The sequence below is a fragment of the Globicephala melas genome, chromosome 8, assembly GCF_963455315.2.
Source record: "Globicephala melas chromosome 8, mGloMel1.2, whole genome shotgun sequence".
NCBI classification, from domain to species: domain Eukaryota; kingdom Metazoa; phylum Chordata; class Mammalia; order Artiodactyla; family Delphinidae; genus Globicephala; species Globicephala melas.
The window spans coordinates 68,727,407-68,754,321 of record NC_083321.1 but is presented as its reverse complement, the minus strand read 5'-3'; the positions used below and the strand labels follow the sequence as shown (position 1 = coordinate 68,754,321).

Below are 26,915 nucleotides of genomic sequence, written 5' to 3'. Positions count from 1 at the left end.
TCAACATAGCTTCGTGGTTACAAGCAGGGCTCTGGAACCAGATTGGGTGCGTTTGAATCTGTCCCACCACTTATTTGCTTCGTGGTCCTGGGTAAGTTACATAACCTCTCAAAACCCCATTTCTCGCCTCTAAGATGGGAGCCTGGGACGCAGTGAGAGCCACGGCAGGCTCTTATCACAGTGCCATGCCCGTCACGAGTAAACAGCAGGGGATAATGCTATATATGATCGCTTGACATTTAAAATAAGACACAATTAAAATTTTATTCTTGCAGTGGCTTTGCCCCAGACTTGGCCTCCAGGAATGAATGTCCCCTCTCCATATTTGAGATGGAAAAGTTAGAGAAGCACTGCCTGAAAAAAAAATCCAAAACAGTGCATACAATTGGCTGGTGTGCATGTCTTCATGAATTTCCCCCCAACCTCACCTTAGTCTTGAGCTGCCAGAGTTGAGCTGTCAATAACAAAGAGATAAATTAGTGACTCTTGCTTTTAGTACCTGCTGTCTTAAAGTACCTAATTGAATAGCACATGAAATCGAGAGAACCTGCAGGTTTGGGTAAAGAATTGCTATTTAAGGAATGACCACACCTAGAAGAGCTTGTAAATTTTCTCGTTCATTACTTCCTTTCATTCTCCTAGGAGCTTATTATTCATCAAGGTAGAAAGACTGTCAGGGTGTTTCGGTGACTTCTCCTGGGAATGGGATTGAAACACTTACCAGCCCTTCCTGCCTTGAGGTCTTCTCCATCCAGTGTTTTTCTAAGGCAAGTCACTTTCCATGGGATTAAACTGACATTTTTTTCTAATGAAATGAAACAAAGTAGAAAATTTCTGAGTGTGTTGCACATAATAAGCTTACATACCATGGCATAAAACTTTGGTTTTAGTTTGTGCTGTTAATTGTATTTCTTTCTGTGCATCTTAACCGTTTCAAAGCAGTGTTTTGTACCTTCTTACGGGAATTTCACTTAACTTCGTTTCTGTTTAGTCATCTCCTTTGTCCTTTCCGTGGTTGAGTTTGCTTCAGGTCAACGAGTGAAAACAAATTACTGTGCTTGAAGTTGCTGATCGCTGTGAATTTAACTCTAACTTGTCTGGGTTACATAACGAGATCATCAAAGGCTTTTTTGCCCACCCGTCTTCAGTGGGAGGAACTGATGGTTGAGCCGCACCTGCAGAGCTTGGTGGAATTGCAAGGCAGGTCCCGGAAAGCCAATATTTCCCCAAGGCTGGGAGAGCCTCTTCACCGCTGGTTCTTGGAAGAAGCGTGCGGGGACTAGTCTGCCCTCGCGTGACCTTCTTTGTTCTCTGAGACCAGCAGGAGAGGCCTGGGAAATGTGACAGTAGCTTGAACAGAAAAGGGAGGGAATTGGCTTAGTGGAACGAACAGAATTGAGGCTCCTGCAGAGTTTTCCGCTCCTGAGCTCTGTGTGTGTTGGGGGTCAGGGAGGCGCACGTGGAGGGAGTGGGGCTCCTTGGACAGGCCGCTGAAGCCTGAACAGCGGCAGCGCTTCAGATGCCAGGTCCTGGGCCAGGCGCTTTTCTTTTGCAATCTCATGTAACCCTCACCTTGTGTCATAGTGGCCTGACAAAATCCTGTCCTGGTTAAGTCTAACATCCCCCGACTCCATCCCCTGTACCTGCACCTGCGCGTTGGTGCCAGCCCCCAGCCGCCTTGCTCTAAGCTCTGAGGCCTCTGACTGCTGGCTGGTGGTCACCCGTCGTGCTCCGATGCATCCATCCCGCTTGCCCGCTGTTTCAGAGCTTCTCTCTCTTCAGACTCCAGCATCTCCTCCCTCTTCCTGCCTCCCAAGCTGATGACCTTCTTCCCATTTCACCGAGAACCAGCAATAGCCCTGCGAGAACTTGCACAGACTCCCACCGTCACCTTGGGCCCATCCGGGGCCAGCCCAGCTGGTGCTCCAGCTCCCCTGGGCCGCTCGCCAGCACTTCTTTTTCCTTCCTTCTCCTGATCCATCTTCCCCTGTGACACAAACATTCTATAAGTGCCTTAAAAAACAAACAAGTAGAACAAAACTCTTGTCCTTATATCCCCTTCTGATTCTGACCCTATTTTCATAGTGACGATGAGGATGACGTTGCTGATGGATGACGATACTTACATAGTAAATACTACGGGCCAGGCATTCTTCTCATATACCAATTCCTTAAGGGATTATTCTCCCCATTTTTCAGATGAGAAATGTGAGGCACGGAAAGATTAGGGAACTTGCCCGAGGTCACAGGGCTGATAAACGGCAGGACTGGGATTGCAGTGTAGACACTCAGCCCCCGGGTCCTGCCTTGAGAAGCGTTGGTGGCTCGTGGTCTCTGTTCTCTAGCCTGCTCCCTCCCTCCCTGCGACCCCTCAGATCCGGGCCCCCTCCCCACCTCGCCACCCCACCAAAACTCTCCCCTCAGGTCACCGATTACCTATACGTGACCAAGCCTGATGAGCGGCTCCTTCTTCCTGGAACACTTTCTGCACTTGCCTTCCAAGACACCTTACGCTTTCAGTTTTCTTCCTTTCATACCCTTTTAGTCTCTTACTCGTTGCTCTTCAACTCTGCAAGTCCGAAACCTCAGAGCGCACTGGCCCTTCTCTGTCTGCGCTCGCTCCCCAGCCTGGCGGCTTGCAGTGCTGACAGCTGCCACGCTCCTGTCTCCAGCCCAGCTCTCTCCCCAAGCACAGCCTCATGCATCCAGCTGCCTGCTCAGTGTCTCCACTGGGGACAGCTAATCGCGTCTCAGACTTGACGCATCCCATTGTCCCCACACCCCTACGTGGTGCCGCCATTCCTGCACTTCCTTGGGCCATAGAGCCTTTCATCATTTTATGTTTTCACACTCCAGTTCCAATCTGCTGGTGAATCTTGTTGGCTGTCCCCTCAAAGTACCCGACCACTTTTCCCTACATCTGCCCCTCCCTGGGACCAAGCCACCACGTACCTCCTGAATAATTCACTCATGTCCTCACCGAGCTCCTGGCTTCAGCCCTTGCCCCTTGCAGTCAGTCGTCCAGCAGTGCTTTTCCTTAGCACAAGCAGAGCCCTCCGGTGGCCCCCGTCTGGCACAGGTCACTTCCTCACCTCCTTTGAGCCTCTGGTCCGGTGTCACTTTCTCATGAAGCCTTCCTTGATTGATTTCTCTAATTTTGCAGCCTCTCTTCCCCCAACCTTTATTTTCTCTAAAACACGTAGCATCATCTGACACATATTCTGTTCATTTGTTGGTTGTCTGTCTCCCACATTCCCTGTAAACTACCCAGCATGTCTCCCGACATACAGTTGATGCTCAAAAAATATTTAAACGCTAGGTAGTTTTATCCCTGTTTTACAGACAGAGTAATTGAAGGTCTAAGGGCCACAGACCCCAGAAGTGCCAGGATGGGGATTAACACCCAGACGTGAGCTTAATTGCTGTCTGCTATTTTTCTTGTGAAAAAAGGACAATAATAGGTAAGGTAAAGAGTTACCATGAGGAGGAAATGAATACTGCACAGGAAAGCACTTTGCAGGAATGTTACTTATCCGATTTACTGAGAACCCTAGCTCTTTATGTCTGTGTTATTCAGCAACCCACCCCAAAGTTCTTTTGTGTTCTCGGGTTTTTATTTAGGAGTAGCTGACACTGCCACCGAATTACATAGTTTCTTCTTCCTTCACCCTCGGTGAGAGAAGTATGTACACGTGTTTGTGCCTGTCAGCTTCCGTCTGTGGCTCTGACCCTCCCCACAGGCCGGCCGGTCGGGAGCTCCCCGACCTCTGAGGCCGGTCGGCAGCGGGGCGCTGGAGCCAGCGTGCGTGGCTGTCACTGCTCACGTCTGTGTTCCCGGGAAGGCGCTTGTGTTATCAGCTGGTGCCTAGCGGGTGTCGGGAGCGGTGCCTAGCGGGTGTCGGGAGCCCCATCCCGGTCAGTTCTCCTGGCAGCCTGCCCAACCCCTGTCCCCGTCTCTGCGGCAGACAGAAGTGAGGTGATCACGGCCCATTACGGCTAAACCCCAGGGACGTACAGTGAAGTGAGCACACTCCATGAGCCACAGAGCTGCTGTTCTCGGCACGCAATTTAGGTTTCCCTGAACTCAGGGCAGCTTCCCTGGGCTCACGGCGTAGAGCATGGAGTGGTGCAGCCCTCCTGATGCCTCATGTTTATAATGACACAGCCAAGAGAAGAGCTGGTGGAGATCTGCCCCACATACACCCTTCTTACGTGTTGTTTATTCATTTGTGTTCCTGATTTTGCAGTAGGAGAAAAACGCAGCCATTTTCTCAGTGAGCATCTTACACCGCCTTTTCTGGAGACAGGAGAGCTGCAGGGCTTTGAAAAGGTGGACAGCGTGGAGGATGGGCGGGCAGTCTCTGGCCTCCATCCCTGGGAGCGGCCCTCCAGGCGGGCCGCCACCTGGGCCGGGTGTCTGTCCTTGCATTGACTGTGTGGGGAGGAGCCGGTGCAGCCGACACAGTCTGCGGCCACTTAACGGGCGGCCCTGCAACAGCCTGGGACATCCTGGGGGCCTTCCTACCGAGCAGCCTGGCCCACATGAGAGTTCAAGCAACCTGCAGTGCGTCTTTAAGCCCAGGACAGCTTCTGGGAGTCGGAGCAAGTAAGGAACAGGCTTTATCCGCTGCCAAGTGAGACAAGCACCTGGAGGGCCTGTGCTTCTGCTCACATACCCTCCCTCCTCATGTCCTCAGCCTCCTGAGTTGACGGGCAGGAGCCCGCCGTGGACTCTTGACCCTGTGTCCCGTGACTCCATGGGATGGCCCGGCTACCTGGAGGCAGCTGGGTTGGATGGGAGGCAGACAGAGCTGGGTCTGAATCCCAGATGCACTCTGACTTACTACCTGGGCCCTTCCCTTCTCTGAGCCTCAGTTCCCTTGTCTGAAAAATGGGATAAAAGCCGCAGTGCGGTTTGCGTGTTTGTAGAGGGCTTTAGTGCGGTAGCCTGACAGGTAGTGCGCAGTGCGGTTTGCGTGTTCGTAGAGGGCTTTAGTGAGGTAGCCTGACAGGTAGTGAGCCTTCGGGATGTGATAGCTACTGTTCCTAATTGTGGGCTGACCTGGAGGCACTGTCACTGTGGGGTCATGCAGAGAGGATGGGTGCACTTTGGAATTAGGTCTGAGTTCAGATCCTCAGTCCATTCATTCACTCAATATTTAATGAGTGATTGTTATGGATTTTATACTAGGGTTGAGACTGTGCTGGTTTCCTAATGGTCTTTGATCTTGGGCAAGTCACCATACTTTTCTTTTTTTATTTTTTCATAAATTTATTTATTTTATTTATTTATTTTTGGCTGTGTTGGGTCTTTGTTGCTGCGTGCGGGCTTTCTCTAGTTGCGGCGAGCAGGGGCTACTCTTCGTTGCAGTGCACGGGCTTCTCATTGCGGTACCTTGTTGTGGCGCACGGGCTCTAGGCATGTGGGCTTCAGTAGTTGTGGCATGCGGGCTCAGTAGTTGTGGCTCACGGGCTCTGGAGCACAGGCTCAGTAGTTGTGGTGCACGAGCTTCATTGCTCCGTGGCGTGTGGAGTCTTTCCAGAGCAGGGATCAAACCTGTGTCGCCTGCATTGGCAGGCAGATTCTTAACCACTACACCATCAGGGAGGTCCCCATACTTTTCTGAATCTCATCTTCTTCACGTAAAATGGGAGTGAGAATACCAATCTTGTGTTGAGAATGAAATGAGCATTTCTAAGTGGTAGCTAGCTGGTTTATTATCTTCTGCTATAACCTTTTCTCCTCTCCTGTAGAATTTTCTGCTGTAACTCTGTGCTTAGTACATAAGATGACTGCTTGTCCTCCAGCTTTGGTGTTCGATCCAGAGATGCTTGCTGAGCACCTGTTATGTGAGAGGCGTCCTGCCAGCCCAGGGCAGTATTATTCCTAGCAAGACACATTTGCTCCCAGACGAGTGCTTAGTCCAGTGGGGACATCAGGGGCCCAGCCAGTTAGGCGGCGGCCACCGGTCAGTGCTGCAATAAAGGCATAAACCGAGTGCCGAGACGGCACTGAGGAGGGAGTGCTGAAGGCCAGGCACAGGGGTGACCAAGGATGAGCGTCTATACCAGGAGGATGCTGGTGCATGGGGGAGGGCACGGGCATGGGATGTGAGCGTGTGGGGTGGGCACTCAGGCGTGTTGGTAGCCGTGATCATGTGAGGTATGATGAGGCTGGAGAGCTCCATTAGGGCGGGGCTGTGAGGGCCCCGGCGTCCTCACCGCTGTGAGTTGAGGCTGTGATGTGGGAAGCTTATCAGGGGGCTGGACCTGGTGCGTATTGCATGGGGCAGGCACAGCACTGCCCAGTTGAAGTGTCATGTGAGCCACTCATGGAATCTGAAGCTTTTGAGTCGCCCACGTTAAGACAGTGAAGAAAAACCAGGGGAAATTAATTTAATAATACGTTTTATCGAACCCAGTATATCCAAAATGGTATCATTTCTCGTAATTAGTATGGAAGATTTTAATGAGACAGTTTATATTCTCTCTTTTGGTACGGAGTCTTCAAACTCCGGTGTGTATGTCACACTACAGCTCAGTTTGGCCCACAGCCACATTTCCAGCGCTAGTAGCCGCATGTGACGAGTGGCTGCCATACTGGGCAGTGCAGCATCAGCCTGTCTGGGATCCGGGAGCTGGGGGTGGTCGCTGTGATTCTGAACCGTCCCTCAATTGCCCAAGCCAACCTTCTTCTCCCATCAAGCCGCTGGGAAAACCTGCCCAGCAGCAGACTGGTAACCGGTGGTTTTCAGCAGGGAAGAGAGAGAAACTGGGGGGGGTGTCCATCACCCAGGGGTTATATGGTTCAAAACCAGAAAAAGGGCAGCATTCCCTGGTACCTCCCTCCGTGCGTGCATCTGCACTGGAAAAACCTCCCTGGAAAGGGAGTTACTCTGCACCATTTACTGAGCATCTGGTTTGCCCTGTTAATCAATACCTCAGATAATACTTCAGTCTTTCTCTCCCGATGACTCTACAAAGCAGGTTTCCTTATCCCATTTTACAGAGGAGGAAAGTCAGGACATGAGAGATTAAGTACATTGCCCGGGGTTGTATAACTAGACATGGCAGAGCTGAGGCTCAAACCTGGTTTCAAACCCACGTTCTTACCTCTGCTCCTGGCTGTTTCCCTAATAGGTTCTAAGGCTGTCATGTACATTATGATTTCTAAGTAGGAAGAAGTATACATAAGGATTTTAATAAGCGTGTGTGTGCACAGTATACGTATATATATGTATATAGAAAAAGGACTGGAAAGATCAGCCAAAAAATCATAAAATGATTCTGTCAGAAAGGATGTGTTTCCCCTTCCTCTCTGCCCCCCCCCCGCCCACCTGCCCACGCACCCTGGGGACCGGTTGGAACATTCCAGTGCTGACCAGTTGCCATGGGCTTGTTGGTGGGGGAGGGGCACCGGTGGAACTCAAGTGTTTGTGAAGTTTCCGATCCCTTGGTTAGGGGAGCCAGAGGCAGGGGGTGGCCAGGTGGCAGTCGTGGTCGGGTTGTGAAGCTGGAACTCGGCTAGTGGCTTCTCTGTCCTGCCTGGGCTGCTTGCTGGGAAAGAGCCAGACTGCACCTTACAAGCTTCATCTCTGATTTCCTCTCTGCAAGGGGCTGGTGAGCAATGACGTGGCCCCAGAGTGGGTAAAGGGCTGGGAAGGTACGTGGGGAAGGCACTGGAGGATGCTGACTCTTCAGGCTTCGGGGTCAGGCTGATGTGCGTTTGACTTTTGACTCTGACACCCCTAATTCTGTGACAGTGGCAAGGCTTTGGACTCCGCATTTGCAAAACTGGAGTAATCATTTTAGCCGGGGCTCCTTCACTGGAAGGTACAGAGACCCACTGGAGCCAGCTCAAGTTCAAAGAGATGTCTATCCTAAGAGTCAGAAACAGGTCAGCATAACTCAACTCAGGAGCCTGTATAGAGCTGGGCCTTGCCGGGGCTGTGCTGGAAAGGTAAGAGCAGAGTCCCCAGTGTCCAGCTCTCAGAGCGCTCCCCTCGCCTCCCGTCTCCTCTCCCCAGCTTGGCTTCCTCTGTTGTCTTCCGCACGTAGCATCGGATGGCCCCCATCTGCAGGATTTTCCAGCTTGTGTGCCTTCATGTTTCTTGGTTTAGATGTCTGAGATAGAGGCTGATTGGCCCACTCCACTGACGTTCCTCTGGTCAGTTCTCCAAGCCGCCGGATCCAATGGCCACTGCCTTACCTTCACTTTGTCTCGGCGGCGTTTGGAAGCCGCGCTCTCTTCTTCACTCTTGGTCCCTGGGTCCACACTTCTGTTCTCTCTTCACTTGCGTCTTCTCCACAGGCTCCTTTGCTTGCCCTTCCCCCCCTGTTCTCTGACTGTCACATGCTCAGGGCTCGGGCCTGGCCCTCATCTCCATCTACCTTGTCCTTGGTGAGCTCACCTCATCCGTGGCTGATGACTTCCAAATATAGATCTTCAGCTCAGACCGAGCTCTTGACTCATGTCCTCAACCGCCTCCTTGATATTGCCATGGTGATGTCTAATAGGCATCCTCACACATGGATAGATGTGAACAGAGCACTTAATGTCCTTTCTCAAATCCATCGCTCCTTCCTGCCATTCTCCCTTCACCTCATAAGGCCGGATCACCATGCAGCCAGGTGCCCAAGCTCCAGACCTTAGGTCCACCCGTTATTCTCTTTCCCTCACGCGCCACGTCTCATCTGCCATTAGGTACCCCCCAAATAAAAGCCCACTCCATCCTCCTGTCCATCAGCATGGGCCCTCCCTGCCCTGCTCTAAGGGCCTCCCTTTTCATTCCCCTGTACCCCAGTCTCCACAGACCGGCCAGAGGAGCTTTTTGAAACTTGCACCTCCCCGCGTGAAGCCCTTCAGGGCCTCGTGCTGCTTTCGGAGTGAAACCCGACTCCTCACAGTGGCCCGCCAGCTTGAGGATGGCCTGGCCTCTGCGCCCTCTGCACTTCCCCTCCTGTCACCCTTCTGGTTCCTTCCGCTCCCTCTGCCTGCGGCTCTTCCCCAGCCTGTGTCCTGCTGGGCCCTTTTCCCTTGCCTCAGCTGTCATCTCAGAGGTGTTTTCCCTCCATCGTCACCACTCTCTCTTCAGCCCCAGGGAAAGTGCGGGGCTGCGGTTTGAGGCCCACAGCTCAGGTGAGTGAGATCAGGGAGGCCACCCACTGGAGCCTGACCAAGACCCCAGACTTCAGGCTGGCGCGTTTGTCCTTTAAATCCTGACCCAGACCGGCACTGTCCCCAGTGACGAGGCCTTTTTTTAAGCCTTGGAGAACTTCTGAATGCATCTCACAGGTGTCAAGAGCTGGTCGTCACGGGGGCTGCTGCCCATGTATGTCCACCACACCTCTGTGGGAGGATGCAGCCAGCAGCCAAAGGGGCGGGGCTGGGGCCCTTGTTAACTCTGGGCCTCTGGGGCTACCTGCCTGCGGCCAGTCCTCTGTGGGGGCGGGGGGGCGTGCCCTGTGAGGGTCCTGTGGGAGAATCCTGTGAAGGGTCCTGTGGAAGAGTCCAGTGAGGGGTCCTGTGAGGGGCCCTGTGGGGGGCTGGGCGACGGGCCACAGCGGGGTCCTCCTCTTTTCACAGGCCATTAGGTCCACAGGGAAATAGCTACAAATCAGGGTGCTGCCAATGGCCTCTTTTTAGACAATCTCGTGCAGCTGTGTCAGGGAGAGCACAGACCATGGCTCATAGCTTTGGACAAGGGATGCCATCCACTGCTCTGTTAGATACTCTTTACAGACCAGCTGACTGTGCGCAAGACGTTTTTCCTCTTGCCCCTTGGTGTCCTCATCTCCGAGCGGGGGTAACGAGCCTGCCCGTCTCCCCGCAGGCTGTCTGTTGGGTGGGCTTCGGGAGCGTCAGCTCACGTGGATCCGGTGCCTTCCGTGCCAGGTGCCGTGTTACCGGGATTCTTGTCTCCTCCTCACCACGGTCCTGTGGGCGGGGCACTGCTATTACGCCACCTCCCCGGGGGGCGGCTGAGGCTGGTGAGCTCCGTGAGCTCTGACCAGGGCCCCGGAGCGGGCAAGCGGTGGGGAGGGAGGAAGCGGCTGCGTCCGGCTGGCCGGCCGGTCCTGCCAGGTGTGGGCGGGCCAAGCACCATGAGGAGTGTTTTCTTTTCAAACCCTCAGTCACTCCTTCCGAGAGAGAAATTGTCCTCATTGTTCACATGATGACATCGAGGCCTCCTGAAGCCCAAAGCCGTTCAGCCCGGAAGTTGTATGTCCTTAGTTTGAACCCAGGCCTGCCTGCAAGTTCTCTGAAAGATTTGAAAAGGAGAATTTGTAAAGCTGGGGGTTCCTACACCTGTCAGGTCTTAAGGAAGTTAAGAGTGGCTATTTTCAAAAGCCTGATAGAAGGCGTAAATTTGCCTAAATGGGGCTCTCCAGAACTTTAATATTTGCTTTTGGCTGGCATCATGTCATTCCAGGGCAATAATTTCAGCCCTCTTGCACCAGGAGAAACTGCACCTGATTATGGAGAATAGGAAAAAATTTCCGGGGTCCAATCGGGGATGAGAGGAGTGGTGAGATTAGGATCCCTCTACCGACAGGGAGATTCGCACAAGACTTTTCCCGCCTCGGAACCCACATTCCACGTCCTGCCTGCCACTTGACATGTTCACTTAGGTGTAAATGTCATCTTCCTCATCAGGGTGGTGACAGGCCACCCACTGTCCTGGGGCAAAACTGGGTGCACAGTATCATGATACAGAAGTCTGTCTGTTAGAGGAGTATTGGCGTACACTGCTCGCCTGCCTCAGAGGGCGCCTCTCTACCAGTCCCCCAGGGTGTTTTATGAAGGAGTATTGGCGTACACTGCTCGCCTGCCTCAGAGGGCGCCTCTCTACCAGTCCCCCAGGGTGTTTTATGAAGGAGTATTGGCGTACACTGCTCGCCTGCCTCAGAGGGCGCCTCTCTACCAGTCCCCCAGGGTGTTTTATGAAGGAGTATTGGCGTACACTGCTCGTCTGCCTCAGAGGGCGCCTCTCTACCAGTCCCCCAGGGTGTTTTATGAGGGAGTATTGGCGTACACTGCTCGTCTGCCTCAGAGGGCGCCTCTCTACCAGTCCCCCAGGGTGTTTTATGAAGGACATTTGTCTTTTTCATTTCCCTGCCCAGCAGCCAACCCCCCCCACTCCTTCACTGTGTTTAGAAACACTCCCCCTGCTTATAGAGGTTGGAAGGCTAGGCTGCGGGTATATTGGGTCTCAGCTGGGCTGGTCACATGCACCTGGTGACACAGAAGCCAGGGCCCTGGAGAATTCGTCCTGAAGGCAGTGACAGCAGCTCCGTCTGGTTTCCAGGGGCAGTAGTGGTGGCCTCGGCGCCCCCTGCTCCAGCGGCAGTGTCCAGGTGATGATACAGCCTGAGGCCTCCTCCAGGCTCGTGGTGTGAGTGGGGCTCAGGTGACGGCTGCACAGCTCCTTGCCCTGCTCATTTCCTGAGCCAGGTCCTCTTTTCTGGGGATCCTACGAGGTGCCAAAGGCCTCTGTGTAAACTCCATCTCAACTTGAATCAGCCAAAGTCTGTTTCTGTTGCGTAAAGCTCCGAATCGGACTCGTATGGAGCTGTTGCTCTATAGTTACCCACGGCCTTCGATTCATCCCCCAGGCCCCTGACAGCACCGCTTCACCGCCTGAGCACCTCCACGGGGCACAGAATTTACGAGATCCTAGGCTGAGTGGGTGGCTGGACCGAAGGCTCAGCTGGTCTCTCTTTATCGTCTGTCTGACCCAGCTCTCGACTCTGCTCGCAACCTAGGGTGCACCCCTAGACCGTGGGCTCTGTGTTCCACCTCTTCCTCCACGCCTCGAGCAGAGCCTGGCACATAGGAGGTGCTCAGGAAGGTTTGGGTGGATGGGTAAAGGATCAAATGGAGATCAGAAAAGTCGGTGCCTCCGGGCTCTCTTCGGCCCCAGTGAGGCTGCCGCAGCCTGCGATCAGGCCCTGGGCTCGGGCAGGAAGGGAGCCACGGTCCTGGGATCTGCAGGCTGCCGGCGGTTCAGCGCTGGAGGTTAGCCGGGGAGATGGTAGGATTTAGAACAGTGAAGTAAATAGGTGGAGCCTTGGAAGGGAGAAGGGTGCCCCCCTTGCCGCTGAGAGGAGGCGGCATAGTTAGTGCTTCCCAGTCCCTTCGTGTCATGAAAGCAGTCTTGTTCATCTGGTGCCCAGCGCCTGGCCAGCTGCCCCTGGAGCTGAGAGGCCCTGTCTCAGTGTGCCGGTCACCTGTGCACAGCACACCTGCAGAAGCGCTGACGGTGATAGAGCCCCAGGAGCATCCTGCTTAGCTCTACCACCCACCACTCAGAGGGGCTACAAGACCTCTCCTGTCCTTAATCCTTGGGCTGCTAAGTTGCAGATACTCTTCCTGGTTTAGCGTTTGCCTTTGCCTTTGCGATTCCTTTTCCTTTCACTCCGTTCATTCTTGATCATGGTTCTCTCTACAGGAGATTCTGCACCTTGACCGGAGGAGCGTGACCCTTCCTTCAAATCCCTCTCCGGACGCACCTTCCTAGCATCCCCTAGGAAAGATGCGGCAGCTCAAGGGGAAGCCCAAGAAGGAGACGTCCAAGGATAAGAAGGAGCGAAAGCAGGCCATGCAGGAGGCCCGGCAGCAGATCACCACGGTGGTGCTGCCCACGCTGGCTGTGGTCGTGCTGCTGATCGTGGTGTTCGTGTACGTGGCCACGCGCCCCGCCATCACCGAGTGAGGGACCTCCCCCCCAGAGCGGAGGCACGGGAGGGGAGAGCAGAAGAAGAATGGCTTTCATCCGCAGAGATTTTCATGATGCTGAGCTCTGAGCCAGAGGACCCCGTCTTCTCTGGTCTGTGACTTGATTAAAGTTTCTCCACTTTTCTTGGGAGGGAATAGGGAACGCTTTATCAGTGAATGTGCCACACACCTTATGGTCCACTTCATGTGCCTTTCAGACTTCAAAGCCGTGTGTGTGTGTGTGTGTGTGTGTGTGTGTGCGCGCGTGTGTTTCTCGCCTACAATCGATACGTAGCTCCGCCTGGTGAGAGGAGGAATCTCTGGGTCATGGATCAGTTGGAATCAGTGCTCACCCCATCCCCTTTGCTTTGAACATGACTCTTTGCTACACGTGTTCATGATTTCCAAAGGGACTGTATTTCTTCTCTGTGCTTCATGTGATTTGAAATATGTCGACTCAAAAGTGAAATATTTATTTTTTGAATAAAGGAGATAATAGCCTTAAACTGGATGTTTACCTTGTTTTGCCAGGAGGTGGCCTTGCTCTCCCGGGAGCACAGGAAGGTGCTGTCCGTGCGGGTCCCCTGGCTGGGAAGTATGTCCCTCTCACCTAAAGTCCTCTGGGCTTTCTCCATCTCCCCCTTCACTCCCTGCTGTGAATCACTTCCGGTAACATTGTGTTTTTTGACTGGCTCATTTTAAGTTTGAGAGACTCTTGAGAGGGCCAGAAAGGATGCATGAATTGGTCCGTTTCAGCAAAAATAAGAGTTCTAATTGGAATGAGACCACAACTGCTTTTAGCGAACAGCAGCAGCACAGACGTGGTCCTGGAGGTAAAGGTCAGGCTTGGTTCAGTTCCTGCAGGGGTACAAATTGTCAACAGTCCAGCTGAGTTTGGGATGCAAATTGGCTGTGCTGGAAGGGTTGCTTCATTGTATTTTAGGGCATGGTTAGCCGTCCTGGTGGCTGGTGGAGTGGGCCCCTTTTGGAAGTCAGATGCATGGTAACTGCTCTGAGGGTATCTGCTCCTCTGTCATTGCTGATTAGGGGGAGATCTGTGGGGAGACAAGTGCTTGTCTAATCTCGGTGGCTGCATGACTCGCTCACTGATTGCACAGGTGTGTTCTGGGGGCATGGAGCGTCTTGGAGTGAGTCTCTAAGAAGACGAAGCAGCTGCTGGAAGGAAGGGCTCCAGCTGAAGCTCGGATGCTGGGCTGGGCAGGGCCGACGGAGCTCTGCGGGCCTCCGAGGGAGACCCTGTGCTGCCCCACGTTCACTCCAGTGCCTGTGGCCCTGGAAAGAGATTCGCTGAAACATTTATCAAATGCAGAGGCTGCTAGCATCAAGTTCCTCTTAGGTTTCCGTTTTCCTCCCCCTTATTTGGTTCTCTGAGGAGCCTTAGTGCTTGCTGGTCTGAGAAAGCCTGGAGCCTGCTGCCCCCAGGACGGCTCATTGGGGTGAAGGAGGGGGCGGGGCTTCTGCACCATCCCCGCCCTCACGATGGCCACTTAGCCACGAAATGCAGAGCTCCGCCCCCTCCCTCCCCAAGGACAGCCTGTGTGAGGACAGCCTGTCCGCTCCAGAAGGAAGAGCCCAGGCTGTGCTGGGTCCTGGCCTCATCTGTGTTCAGTTTCCAGCCTACCCCTCAGAGCTGTGGATTTCCCAAACCCCCGGAGCTCAGTTTCCCCATCTGTAATAGGCAGTCCAGGCACTTTCAGGGAAGTGGCCCTCTAGGGGAAACAAGGCTTTTAGAGCCAGCCTGACTTTTTATGCAGGTTTTGCTGCCAGAGCCCCTCTCAGTCCACTTCCTCCTGTGAAAATGGAGGCTCTCTTGCCTCGTAGGATTGTTGGGAGGAATCAATGGAAATAATACATTTGTGATGCCAAGTTTAGCACCTGGGATGTAGTAGTTACTCTGTAGTAATTTCTAGCATTTCACATGTATTCATGTAATCAGGTAATGTATATATGCAGTTTTCCACGTATTAACTCATTTATTTCTCATATAGCCCTAGGAGTAGGTACTGTTAGCGCTCAATGTTACTGCTGAGGAAACTGAGGTGGGCCAAAGGACTTGTTGATGTCATACAGCTAGTCAGCGGAGGAACCCAGGTTTGTTTATTTTAATGCTTTTTTTATGGGAAGTTTCGCACACAACACAAAAATAGAACAGTAATACAATATACCTCATGTACACCTCGACCAGCTTCAGCAAACCGCCACACATGGCCACTCCTGCTCACCCATCTCCACTGCCCCTCACACGCAGACACCTTCCTGTGCACACGCACACCGGATTATTCTGCAGCAGAACAGGAGATGGGATTTAAACCCGGGCAGTCTGGCTCCAGAGTCCATGGTCTTCATTATGAAGACCTGTTACCTCTTAATAAACACTAATTTCCCCCTCTCCACTCTCCCAGCCTAAAGTAAGCTTTCCTGCCCAGGTGTGTGAACAGCTCTCACTTGCCCACAGCTGCCGTGAACAACCTTAGATGCCATCTTTGGACCAACAGGCCATAGTTTAGCTTTACCCACTGAGTGTCTGACACCCTGCTCAATCTCTCACCCTGTAGCGATCAAGGAGAAATACCTGTTTTGTGGGCTCCTTAGAAAAGCATCTCAGTATTCGTGCTTAGGACATTTCGGGTGTGATGTGAAAAGAGCCTGAGGTTTGGGAAGCAAAGACACGTGTGAATCCTCACCCCACCACTTTCTAACCAGATGACCTCAGTCAGGTCCCGTGACCTGAGCTGTAGTTGCCCCACATCTGTCAGGTAAGGTTCATTTTAACTATGTAGAGGATGTTGGGAGGATAAATGGAAATAAAAAAGGGGTGTGACATTGTTCCTAGGACATAGTAGATGCTCAATAAATAGCCATTCTCTGTTTGTCAGTGCGTTCAAACCTCACAGGACATGCATGAAGGAAGGCCAGCCTCCCAGGGTGTCACTTGCCAGACTGACACAAGACCTCACACTGGATGACAGATCCTGAGGTGCTTCTGGCCCTTATTTTCTCCCACTGTTTTTCTCTTTGTTGTCCATCGGGAAGCCCGGTGGAGTTGCACTGGATTTTCAGGTGAAGGCAATTACCAGGCAGGCTTGGTGAAAGCAGGCTGAAGATGGACTTCTGAAAGTTAACATAACTTTGATGTGAGCCCCCTCCTGGCAGGAACGAGGTGCCAATTTACTGTGGACTTGCTGGGTGGAATTGAACAATTCTCAGGGTAAATGGTACTCTCATGTGGAGGCACTGGGTGATGATTTGAGACACCAGCTTCCAAATTGTGCTCAGTTATTCAATGGCTTCAAGGTAAAACCGAGTGATTTATTAGGAGTTTCACAGAAGGTCATGCTGGGGTTCTGCAGCAGGATCTGGGGCTCTTGGCTTTCGGGGTCCTCATTTCAAAGCCTAACATTTCTCGAAGAGCAAATTCCAAAAGAGGAATCAGATTAGAAACAGGAATAGAAACCATTGTCATCGGTTTGAAAGGCGTCACTTGTTGTCTTTTAAGAAAATCATACCAAGATGTATTTGTGTATCTGCTGATTCTAAAACCACCAGCTTAATTCCTTCTCAGTCGGTTCAAAGGCAGAGCAGCACACTCCCGTCTTTCCTTCCTGCATCCTTCATGAGGTAACAGGAAGGAAACCTGTAGCCAGACTCATCTGTAAATTGGAGATGGTTTTTAACCTGCCTCAGGTTTGTTTAGGAAGATTAAAGAGATGATTGTCTTTCCCTTTCCCCCCAAAGGATCTTACATCATTATTTACTTGCTAGAGGTAGAAAAAGAAGGAAGTCAATTATGGCTCTTGGATTTCGTTTTGGAAGGCTGCCATCACATATATGTGTGTGTGTATGTATTTGTGTGTGTGCATATACATGAATATATTTATCTTTTATAGCTCCGTGTTGAAAATGCCCCACATGCTCTGTCACCGGAAGATGTCTGCCTTACTTTGAATGCAATTTCTTTTTCAGGAACCACCTTTAATTCTGTGTTCTCTACAACAGCGGTCCCCAGCCTTTTTGGCACCAGGGACTGGTTTCGTGGAAGACAATTTTTCCGTGGACTGGGGGTGGGGGGATGGTTCAGGCGGTAATGGGAGCGATGGGGAGCGGCTGTAAATACAGATGAAGCTTCGCTCGCTCACTGCTCACCTCCTGCTGTGTGGCCTGGTTCCTAACAGGCCGCGGACCGGTAGTGGTCTGAGGCCCTGGGGTTGGAGACCCCTGCTCGACAATATTTGTCATGGACTTGCTTACGCATTAAAAATCAGATACAGAATCTTTGGATCAAGGAGATAGATGAGTACCTTCCTCAACCCTTCCAGAACATCTGTACTAGGATTGGGTAGGGGCTTGCACATCCTCGGAGGCCTGTCCCACCTGCCCCTGTGCTTCAGAGATCAGGGAAGAGCAGTTGTGCACATATGTTCTGCCTCACCCACTGCATCAGGCTTAATTTTTCCTTATGAGTCTATGTCATGCAGTAGCCAGGCTGTCCTCTTCTGTTCTGAGTATTTTCTCATTACTCTACAAGGCAAATGTTTCTGACTTCAGAGTATGTCAGTTGGGTCATCTGTATTATCCCCCCGCCTGCCAGTTCTGTGGAAAGGAGCCAGTCTTTTCGAAAAGCTTTTAATCACTTGAGCTGTTGAGTAATAACTTCAGGAAGGTAGACCGGAGTGAGCTTTGGGTGCTCAGTGATGCCACGGTTAAGGGTCTCTCTCCTTCTTTTGTTCACTTCCTAATCATTGCGTGAAGGTTGTCTCTTTGAACGCTCCCAGGAAGGAAACTTCTCCAACCTGTGACTGTTCCTTTTCCAACTGAAACAAAGCACAGCTGGCCACACGGATCACAGCCACTCTTTCAGAAAGCACAGTGAACTCTTTGGGATAAGGCCCAACTCCCAAGGCATCAACTCGTTTGGATTGGAATAAATTAAGAAAGCCCACGATGAACTCCTCCTGCAAGGCCCTCCACCTGGAGTTACTTCTGCCTCTTACTGCATTACTGGTTAATTGAAAGTCTTCCATTTAGTTCATCCACCCACATTCTCCAGAGACATTGTAATTCCCTGCCTCACACAGTCCTCCCAGGTTGGGTTTTAAAAGATGTAGCAATATCTACAAAAGATATATTTAAAGCAAAAGTATACTAAAGATTGAAAATTTAAAAGATGGAAAAAATATATGTCAGGCAGATTGAACAAAAGCCATGGCAGCAATTTTAACATTAGCAAAACAGTTATAAGATGAATATGCCATAAGGGGCAAAGGATGTCATATATTAGTAGTAACAAATGATATTTTATCGTGGATATGTGTGTTGCTAACAATATAGCCTCAAAATATATAAAGCAAGTGACTATCACCAGACTAGAAAGTTTTAGTTGAAGATTTTAAGATATACCGTGCAGAAATGGATAGATCAAAAGCTGAAAAGAGCAGAGATATAGATTTGAATTGTAAAATTAATGAACTTGATCTAGTAGATAAATATAGATCTTTTCACTCAAGAGAGAATAAAGATTTTTTTAAGAGCACACATGGTACAGAAATAAAAACTAGCTTAAACATTTTCAAATTTGATGAAAAATATAAACCCATAGATTCAAGATGTATAACAATTTCAAGTAAGATTAAACACAAAGAAAATGACACTTAGGCACCTCAAGGTCAAATTGCTGAAAACCAAAACTAAATTGTACTGGGGTAGAAATCAGAGAGGCCTCAAACTTCTCTCTTTTACCATTTGGCACTAGAAAAGCCATGCTGACAAAATTCTCAGAAGGAAAAAGCCCAACCCCAAATCTTTTTTGTAATTTTCCTTTGTATATTGTTCATTTAACAAATATTTATAGTGCAACTATGTGCCAGCTATTGTTCTTGGCATCGGAGATACACCAGTGAGCAAAACAGACACACGTTCCTGCCTGTGTAGTGTATACTCTAGTGAGGGAATATGTCAGACTGCCACTTATGTTTGAGTGTAATACATCGACGTTTATAAACATGGGAAAATTAAGGACTGTATTTCTTACGAGCATTTTATGAAAAAACTGCAAGAGGATAAGCTCCAGACAAGCGGTAAATGAGAAATCACAGCAAAGGAATTTGCTATAGGATGAAGACAGGATCCACAGTGGAAGTTACAGTTACAAAAGTTGGAAGTAAGAGAAGGTAAGAGATGGCATAAGTGTTCTGATTTCTTACTCTTTTATTATTAGGAGTAAAAAAGTTCATAATATACTTTTTCAATTTATTTATTTTTGTCTGCATTGTTTCTTCATTGCTGCACGTGGGCTTTCTCTAGTTTCAGCAAGCGGGGTGTGCATGCTTCTCATTGCAGTGGCTTCTCTTGTTGTGGAACACAGGCTCTAGGCGTGCGGGTTTCAGTAGTTGCAGCACGCGAGCTCAGTAGTTGTGGCACGCGGGCTCTAGAGCGCAGGGTCAGTAGTTGTGGCTCACAGGCTTAGTTGCTCTGCGGCATGTGGCATCTTCCCGGATCAGGGCTCAAACCTGTGTCCCCTGCATTGGCAGGCGGATTCTTAACCACTGCGCCACCAGGAAAACCCAGTAATATACTTTAAAGTATAAAGGTAAGTACTGAAAGAATAAATAGAAATAATCAGCTAATTTAGCGGAGAGGAGAGTATGAGGAAGTAAAAGCATACTATTATTTTATTTTTTATCTATGGTGTCAGTAGATAGAAGCTAAGAAATAGAGGGTTCATCAATAAGATAACCGCTGAAAGGTAAGACAACGTAAAAATTTTTTGAATGATCAGAACACAGACATGAGCAAAGGAGACAAGCCATATATTGGAAGTTATTTTAAAGCATCAATGGAAATAGTTCGTGGAATGTAAAACATGATGACAGAAGCAAGACCAAACAGCCATCCTATCTGTAAATGTAAACGGTCCAGATATACTTAAAGAAAAAGGCTCCAATTGGATTATAAGGAAAACCCAAGTATATGCTATATAAAAAGAGATACACCTTGAAGTGATTCAGAACAGTTGAAAGTAAAAGGATGGGCAAAATGTATGTCAGTGATACATGTGGAAAATAACAATACCATTAAAGGAGTGCTGAGAGGAACATTCACAGCTTTAAATACTTATATCGGTAAACATGAAAAAATGACACTGTCAGAGAAGAAGGAAGCAGTGTTCACAGCCTCACTGTTAAAGTTGAATGGGAACAAAATATAAGAGGGAGAAAGGACACATGATGATAAAGTATGTAATTCATGATGAAGATCTAAAAATTATGGATATGTATAAAAATCCCATTTTTCTCAACAAAAATTACAGGAACTACAAAGAGCAATAGAAGCATATCAGTAAATGGAGACTTTAGTTCACCATTTTCAGCCCATGACAGAGCAAGTAAGTAAAAGATAAGGGTTTATAAGACCTAAACGACATAATAAAATAGACCTGACTCATATATATCAAATTCTGTCCTAAAGATAGAGGCTATGTCTTTTCAAGTTCCAGAAATATTTACAAAAATTGTTACTTATGTTTGTCTACTTCCTGTAAATGATGAGCTCTGTGAGATGAAAAGGGAAATTGTCTGTCTTGTTAACCCTTTATCCCAGGAAGTAACAGAGGTGACCAATAAATATTTTTGAGTAAGTGAAAGAACAGTGCACAAAAGAAAAACATAAATGGTCAATAAGCTCATGGGGGAAAAAAAGCACAACTTTATAACCAAAGTTATTTCTATTCAGATATCAAAAGAATATCATTTTACCTATCAAGTTGGCAAAGCTTAAAAAAAAATAACATGCTCTGAATCCTTGCTTTATATATATAAATGCATACCTAGATACTGTGTCAGCTCTGCAAAATGTCAAGCAGAACAGGTAACACACACGGTTCTTCCCAGTTCCAGATCCTCTCACGCAAACGTCCAAGGTGAGCCATGACCTTGAGGAAATGTACTACTTGTGTTAGGTCACATTCTAACTTTCCCTTTATTTCAGTGGGTGGCGTGGCCACAGGCAGGATGGCATCTCATCCTGATAGGCCCACAGCTGAGGTCGACCCATTTCCAAACAGCGCCCAGGAACTCTCTGCTTAGCTGCTCTTGCCCGTCACTGTGAGTCTGCCCCGCTCTGGTGCTCTCCCCCAAGGGAGTATCTACCCCAGGCTGACATATATTAGCCTATAGCTGACGTGTAAATTTGCTACATGAAACTCAGAGTGCATTTCCACATAGCAATAAAGGTGCATATTTCATGGTTACGTTTCCAGACTGGCCCACAAAAAACTTTGAATTTTAGAACCTTAGAGCTGAAAGCTCTATAGAAATGACTGGTTTAATCACCTACTTCTTCCTGTATCACCCTGATAGATTCTGATTAGGTATCTAGGATTAGGAGAGCCTACAACTGGAGAGGATGGGCCCCAAATGCTTGTATTAATGAAACAAAATAAAAAGCAGGAGAAAGGATGTTGAAGAAGATTCCACATCCAAATACTTCCTCCTTCAAGTTAGGCTTGGGATTTGACCTCCTGCCTTCTTGTCTAACCACCTCCAGTTATGATGAGAGCTCATCTCAGCTACATCCACAGTGGTAATGTGAGTCCATGTGCTTGAAGTAACCATGGGGCTGGGGCACAAGAATGATGACAAACCCAGATGTCATGTTAAACCCTTACAACCACTTTCATTCCTCATGTGTTGGCTCAGACTATGATTATTTAAATAAAGACCTCTGCTTAATGAAGGCGAGTCAAACACATGCTCCCTCCTGATGATAAAACAACAGTGAAGGAAAAGGAACTAAATTCCCAGGATGAAGAGAAAGTGAGAAGCCTTTTTTCCACATCTAGCCCCCAGAATGCGTCAAGGAGGATCATAAACTTCAGACAGAAGAGTATCTTCTCCAGGTAATTTAATAGACCCAGGAGAAAAGACCTAAGGACTAATGTTGTGGGCTCCCCAAAGAAGCGATCTATTTGGATTAGCCTTCAGTAGAGCCCTGGGCTTCAGTAAGCTCTACCAAGCCTCACCCATGGACACAGAGCTTTTTAGTGCCTCACCCTTAAATACAATCAGACAGCTAAGGATCACAATACAATTGTTAAGAGGCCAAAATAAACAATTACAAAGCAATGCAGCGGAAACAGAGGCCACACCGAATGGCTGGATAATGACTGCTGTATTGGATGAAAGATTTCCTAACATGAATGTGAATACGGATGCTTTAAATATGGTGTTAAATTTTTTTTGTGGGCTGCACAGTGGACAAAACTGAGATCGTTAACGGAAAGACTGAGAAAGTTAATACCAGTCCATGCAATTCAAACAGAACTCCTGTTCAGAGAGCAATCATATTTACATGGACCACAACACAGTTGAATAAAACAAACAACTAGCGTCCATGATGCAGTGAAAATCCAGGATGTAGGAAAGTAGGGGTGGCATATAACTGGAGAAGATGCGCTCACAATACTGATATGAGAGCAACGATAAGAGAAAGAGGATTTTGAAGATTCCAAATCCAGAGAGGGTTACATACCCACTGCTCTTATCCCCTTCCAAGTTAGCTTTGGGAATGGACACTTGCCACCTAGGAAACCACTGCAAAAAGTGTAAGAACTAACTACTGTAAACACATTTTAAGACCTCTGATTGTGTCTAGATTTCTCTAAAGTTTTAGCATCTAAGACAGCATTGAATGAACATGTAGTGTTTCTTGTTGTTTGCATTAAGCTCTATAAACTACTACAGCCTGTGGGCCAAATTCAGCCTACCACCTGTTTTTGAACAGATGGAGAGCTAAGAATAGTTACTTTTTAAAAAATTAAGCCTTTTATTTTGAGATAATTATAGATTCAAATGCAGTTGTAAAAAGTAATACAGAGCGATCCTATGTTTCCTCTACCTAGTTCTCCCCAATATTAACTTCTTCAAACCTGTAGTACAATGACCTAGTACAACCAGGATATTGACACTGGCACAGTCAACAGAGGCCACAAGGATGCTCTGTTCTCCTTTTATAGCTACACCGACTTCCCTCTTGCCCCACTCCCTCCATTGTCCCGTGGTGACCACTAACCTGGTCTCTATTTCAATGGCTTTGTTATGTATATATTTGTTATATAACAAAATGTAGCCATTTAGGATTGACTTTTTTGCTCAGCATAATTCTCTGGAGAGTCCTCTAGGTTTTATATAAATCAGTTTTTTGTTTTTTTTTTTTTTTTAATTGCTGTGTGGTTATTTCATGATAAGGATGTACCCTGTACCACTCCCCCCGTTAAACTATTCACCTGTTGAAGGACATCTGTGTTGTTTCCAGTTTGGGGCTGTTATGAATAAGGCTGCTATGAACATTCATGTATAGCTTTTTGTGTGTGAACATAAGTCTTTACTTCTCCGGGATAAATGCCAAGGAGTGCAATTGCTGGGTCATGTGGTAGCTACCAAACGGTTTTCTAGAGTTGCGGCGGTACCACTTTACATTCCTACCAGCAATACAGTCCAATTTCTCTGTGTTCTTGCCAGCATTTCGTGTTGTCACTATTTTAAAATTTTAGCTATTCTGATAGATCTGTAGTGATATCTTACTGTGGTTTTAATTTGCATTTCCCTAACGACTAAACATGTTGACCATCTTTTTATGTGCTTATTTGTAACCTGTATATCCTCTTCAGTGAAATGTGTCTTCATTTTTTTACCCATATTCTAACTGGATTATTTGTTTTTTTGCTGTTGAGTTTTGAGAGATTTGTATACATTCAGATGCTAGCTCTTTTTCAGATGTGTGGTTTGCAAATATTTTCTCCTGGTGGTAGCTTTTTTCATTCTCTTAATAGGGCCTTTAGCAGAGCAAAAGTTTAAAATTTTGATGGCTTCCAATTTATCAATTTTCCCTTTTATGGAATGTGCTTTTCCTTTACATCTAAGAACTCTTCGCCTAGCCCTAGGTCTCATAGCTTTTCTCGTATGTTTTGTTCTAAAACTTTTATAGTTTTACATTTAAGTCCATGATCCATTTTTGTATAATTAATTTTATAATTTTTTAATTACCAAAAAAGTTAATTATTGTATAAAGCATGACAAATTCTCTTGGTTTTCCTTCAGCTGAGAGCGTCTTGACTTCGCCCTCATTCCTGAAGGACTTTTTCACTGTGTATAAGATACTGGGTTAATAGTTCTTTTCTTTCAGCCCTCAAAAATATTGTGCCAGTTACTTCTGGTCTCCATGATTTCTGATTAGAAATTTGCTTTAATTAAAATTGTTTTCTCTTTATAGCTAAGGTGTTGTTTCTCTCTTGATGCTTCCAAGATTGTTTTGTTTTGTTTTCAGAAGTTTGACTATAATATAGGCTTCCCCTGTTACCTGAAAGTAGAGCGTTCCTATGAAGCCTTTTGTAAGCCGAAATGGTGTAAAGCAAAGAAGCAATTCTTTTTTTCATAAAAGCAAAGATTTTCTTCAGATTTCTTTTAGTGAGTGAAAACAGGTACTAGCATAGGTCTTTTGTAGAAGCAAAGTGGTTTAAAGCAAACTTGCGAAAAGCAGGAGACACCTGTATGTCACAGTGTGGATTTCCTTGGGTTTATCCCGTTTGGGGTTCGCTCAGCCTCTTGGGAAATTTTCAGGCATGATTTCTTTGAGTACTTTTTTAGCCCTGCCCTTTCTCTCCTCTCCTTCCAAGACTCCAGTGACACAGTTGTTGGGTCCCTTGTTATAGTTTCACATGTTCCTGAGAGTCTGTTGATTTTAATTTTCATTGTTTTCTCCATGTTGTGCAAGTTGGGTAATTTCTATTGTTCACTGATTGTTTCTTGTATCTCCTCCATTCTGCTTGAGCCCCTCTGCTGAATTTTTATTTGATATGGTATTTTTCAGTTCTAAGATTTCCATTTGGTTTTACTTTACATCTTCTATTTCTCTGCTGAAACTTCCCTTATTTTCATTTTTTCCTGTTATGTTTCTGATTGCTTGCTGAAGCATTTTATGGTGGCTGCTTGAAATCTTCGTTGGCTCATTCTAACATGTGTCATCTCCGTGTTGTCCCTCATTGATTGTCTTTTCTCATTCAGGTTGAGATCTTCCTGGTTCTTGGTATGACAGTTGATTGAAACCTGGATATTTCGGGCATTATATAATGAGATTCTGGATCTTAATTGAAGCTTGTGTTTCAGTGGGCCTATTCTGACAATATTAGAGCACAGATGGGGTGCAGCGTCATTCCCGTCAGATGGTAGTGGAAACCCCAGTTTTTGACTCAGCTTCTATTGACACCTGGGGAGAGGGGCTCCTCGTTACTGCTGGATGGGTGGGAGTTCTGGCACCCCGGTAGTCTGTTACTGATACCACCCTGGCTGAGAGGGGCAGGGGTTCCTCATTACTGCTTCTGACATGGACTCCAGTCTCACTGTGGGGCATAGGAGGGTGGCCTCATTACCACCCAGCTGTGGTTAATATCCTGACTCTCCACTAGACCTCACTGATGCCCCCTAGTGGAGAAGGGTAAGGATGCTTTGTTACTGCCTCCTGGGGGCTCCCCACATTAGTCTCCACTGGTACTGCTGAAGTGATGCCTCCTTACCTGCTGGTGGGGATGAAAGTGCTGCTGTTCTGCTGCCCTACTTAGCCTTCTTGACACCACTTTGGTGGGGGATTTGGGTTGAGGGTGGAAATCTAGGTGATCCGCCTACCTTTGCTGGTGTGGTGGGAGAGGGGCTCCAGTTTGGTCTGTGGTGTTTGGCTCAATTAGAGTGGTTGTTGTCTAGACGTTTTCTGCCTTACTCTGCTGCCCCTTTCCTTGTCTTTTGTCTAGAGAGGGCAGACTCTGCGGGGGCTTTTTTGTTTGGGCCCATTGCCCTTTCAAGGTTGTCAGCGTTTTCAGCTGCAAGTCTGGGATATATAACTGGATTAGTTTGCCTGGGCTCCTGTAACAAAGTACTACAAACTGGGTGGCTTAAATAATAGACGCAAAATTTGGAGTGCCTTATACATCTAGCATAGTGTCTTCAATTAAATAAATGCATTTTCTCCAAAATGAAGCTATTATGTTTGGCCATTAAATTCTTTATTTCCTAAAGTACTCTTTTTTTTTTTTTTGTGGTGCGCGGACCTCTCATTGTTGTGGCCTCTCGCGGAGCACAGGCTCTGGACGTGCAGGCTTAGCGGCCATGGCTCATGGGCCCAGCCGCTCTGCGGCATGTGGGATCCTCCTGGACCGGGGCACAAACCCGTGTCCCCTGCATCGGCAGGCAGACTCTAAGCCACTGTGCCACCAGGGAAGCCCTCATATTTTTAATATTCAAGTAGTGTCTAAACTAAGTTTTTATTTTCTAAGCTCTGAGACTTATTTTTTATTTTATTTTTATTTGGCTGTGTTGGGTCTTTGTTGCTGCACGCGGGCTTTCTCCAGTTGCAGCTAGTGGGGGCTACTCTTCATTTTGGTGCACAGGCTTCTCATTGCGGTGGCTTCTCTTGTTGTGGAGCACAGGCCCTACGCACGCGGGCTTCAGTAATTGTGGCACGCGGGCTCAGTACTTGTGGCCTGCGGGCTCTAGAGCACAGGCCCAGTAGCTGTGGCGCACAGGCTTAATTGCTCAGTGGCATGTGGGATCTTCTTGGACAAGGGCTCAAACCCATGTCCCCTGCATTGGCAGGCAGATTCTTAACCACTGTGCCACCAGGGGAGTCCCACTGAGACTGTTCTTGATTCGTGCTTGTTTTTGTAAACTACTGTACTGAGATATAATTGACAGATTAAAAAGCTGTGCATATTTAATGTATACAACTTGATGAGTTTAGAGATAAGTATACATCTGTGAAATCATCTGTGCCATTAACTTATCTATCAACTTCAAAAGTTTCCTCCCTCTCTTTATTATTTTATTGATGATTATTTTCAGAACAGTGTGTGTATATATGTATGTATGTGTATATGTTGCTTACATATACATACATGTCTATGTACATATACACACATTTGTGTGTATACATATACATATATATGTATATATTTATTTTCCTGAAATTCTTGGGTGCAACTCTTGTTAATATAAAAACCTTTTGTTATAAGCTAAACTTTTAATGCAGCAAATGAAGCCAAAGAGCTGTTTTAATTTGGTTACTCATCATTTTATCCATCAGAGTCATTTGGGAGAGACTCATCAAATAATTTATCTCAGCTGAGAGATATGTT

At 47.9% G+C, this 26,915-nt stretch overlaps 1 long non-coding RNA gene across 1 annotated transcript in view; it reads left to right on the top strand.

Annotated features, from left to right (window-relative positions):
• LOC132597767 (uncharacterized) overlaps positions 1–12,529 on the top strand; it is a 69,483-nt gene extending 56,954 nt beyond the window's left edge. The window contains exon 3 of the long non-coding RNA XR_009565049.1: positions 12,453–12,529. This is a non-coding gene — a long non-coding RNA (uncharacterized lncRNA). The remainder of the gene's footprint in view (positions 1–12,452) is intronic.
• The last annotated feature ends 14,386 nt before the right edge of the window (positions 12,530–26,915 follow it).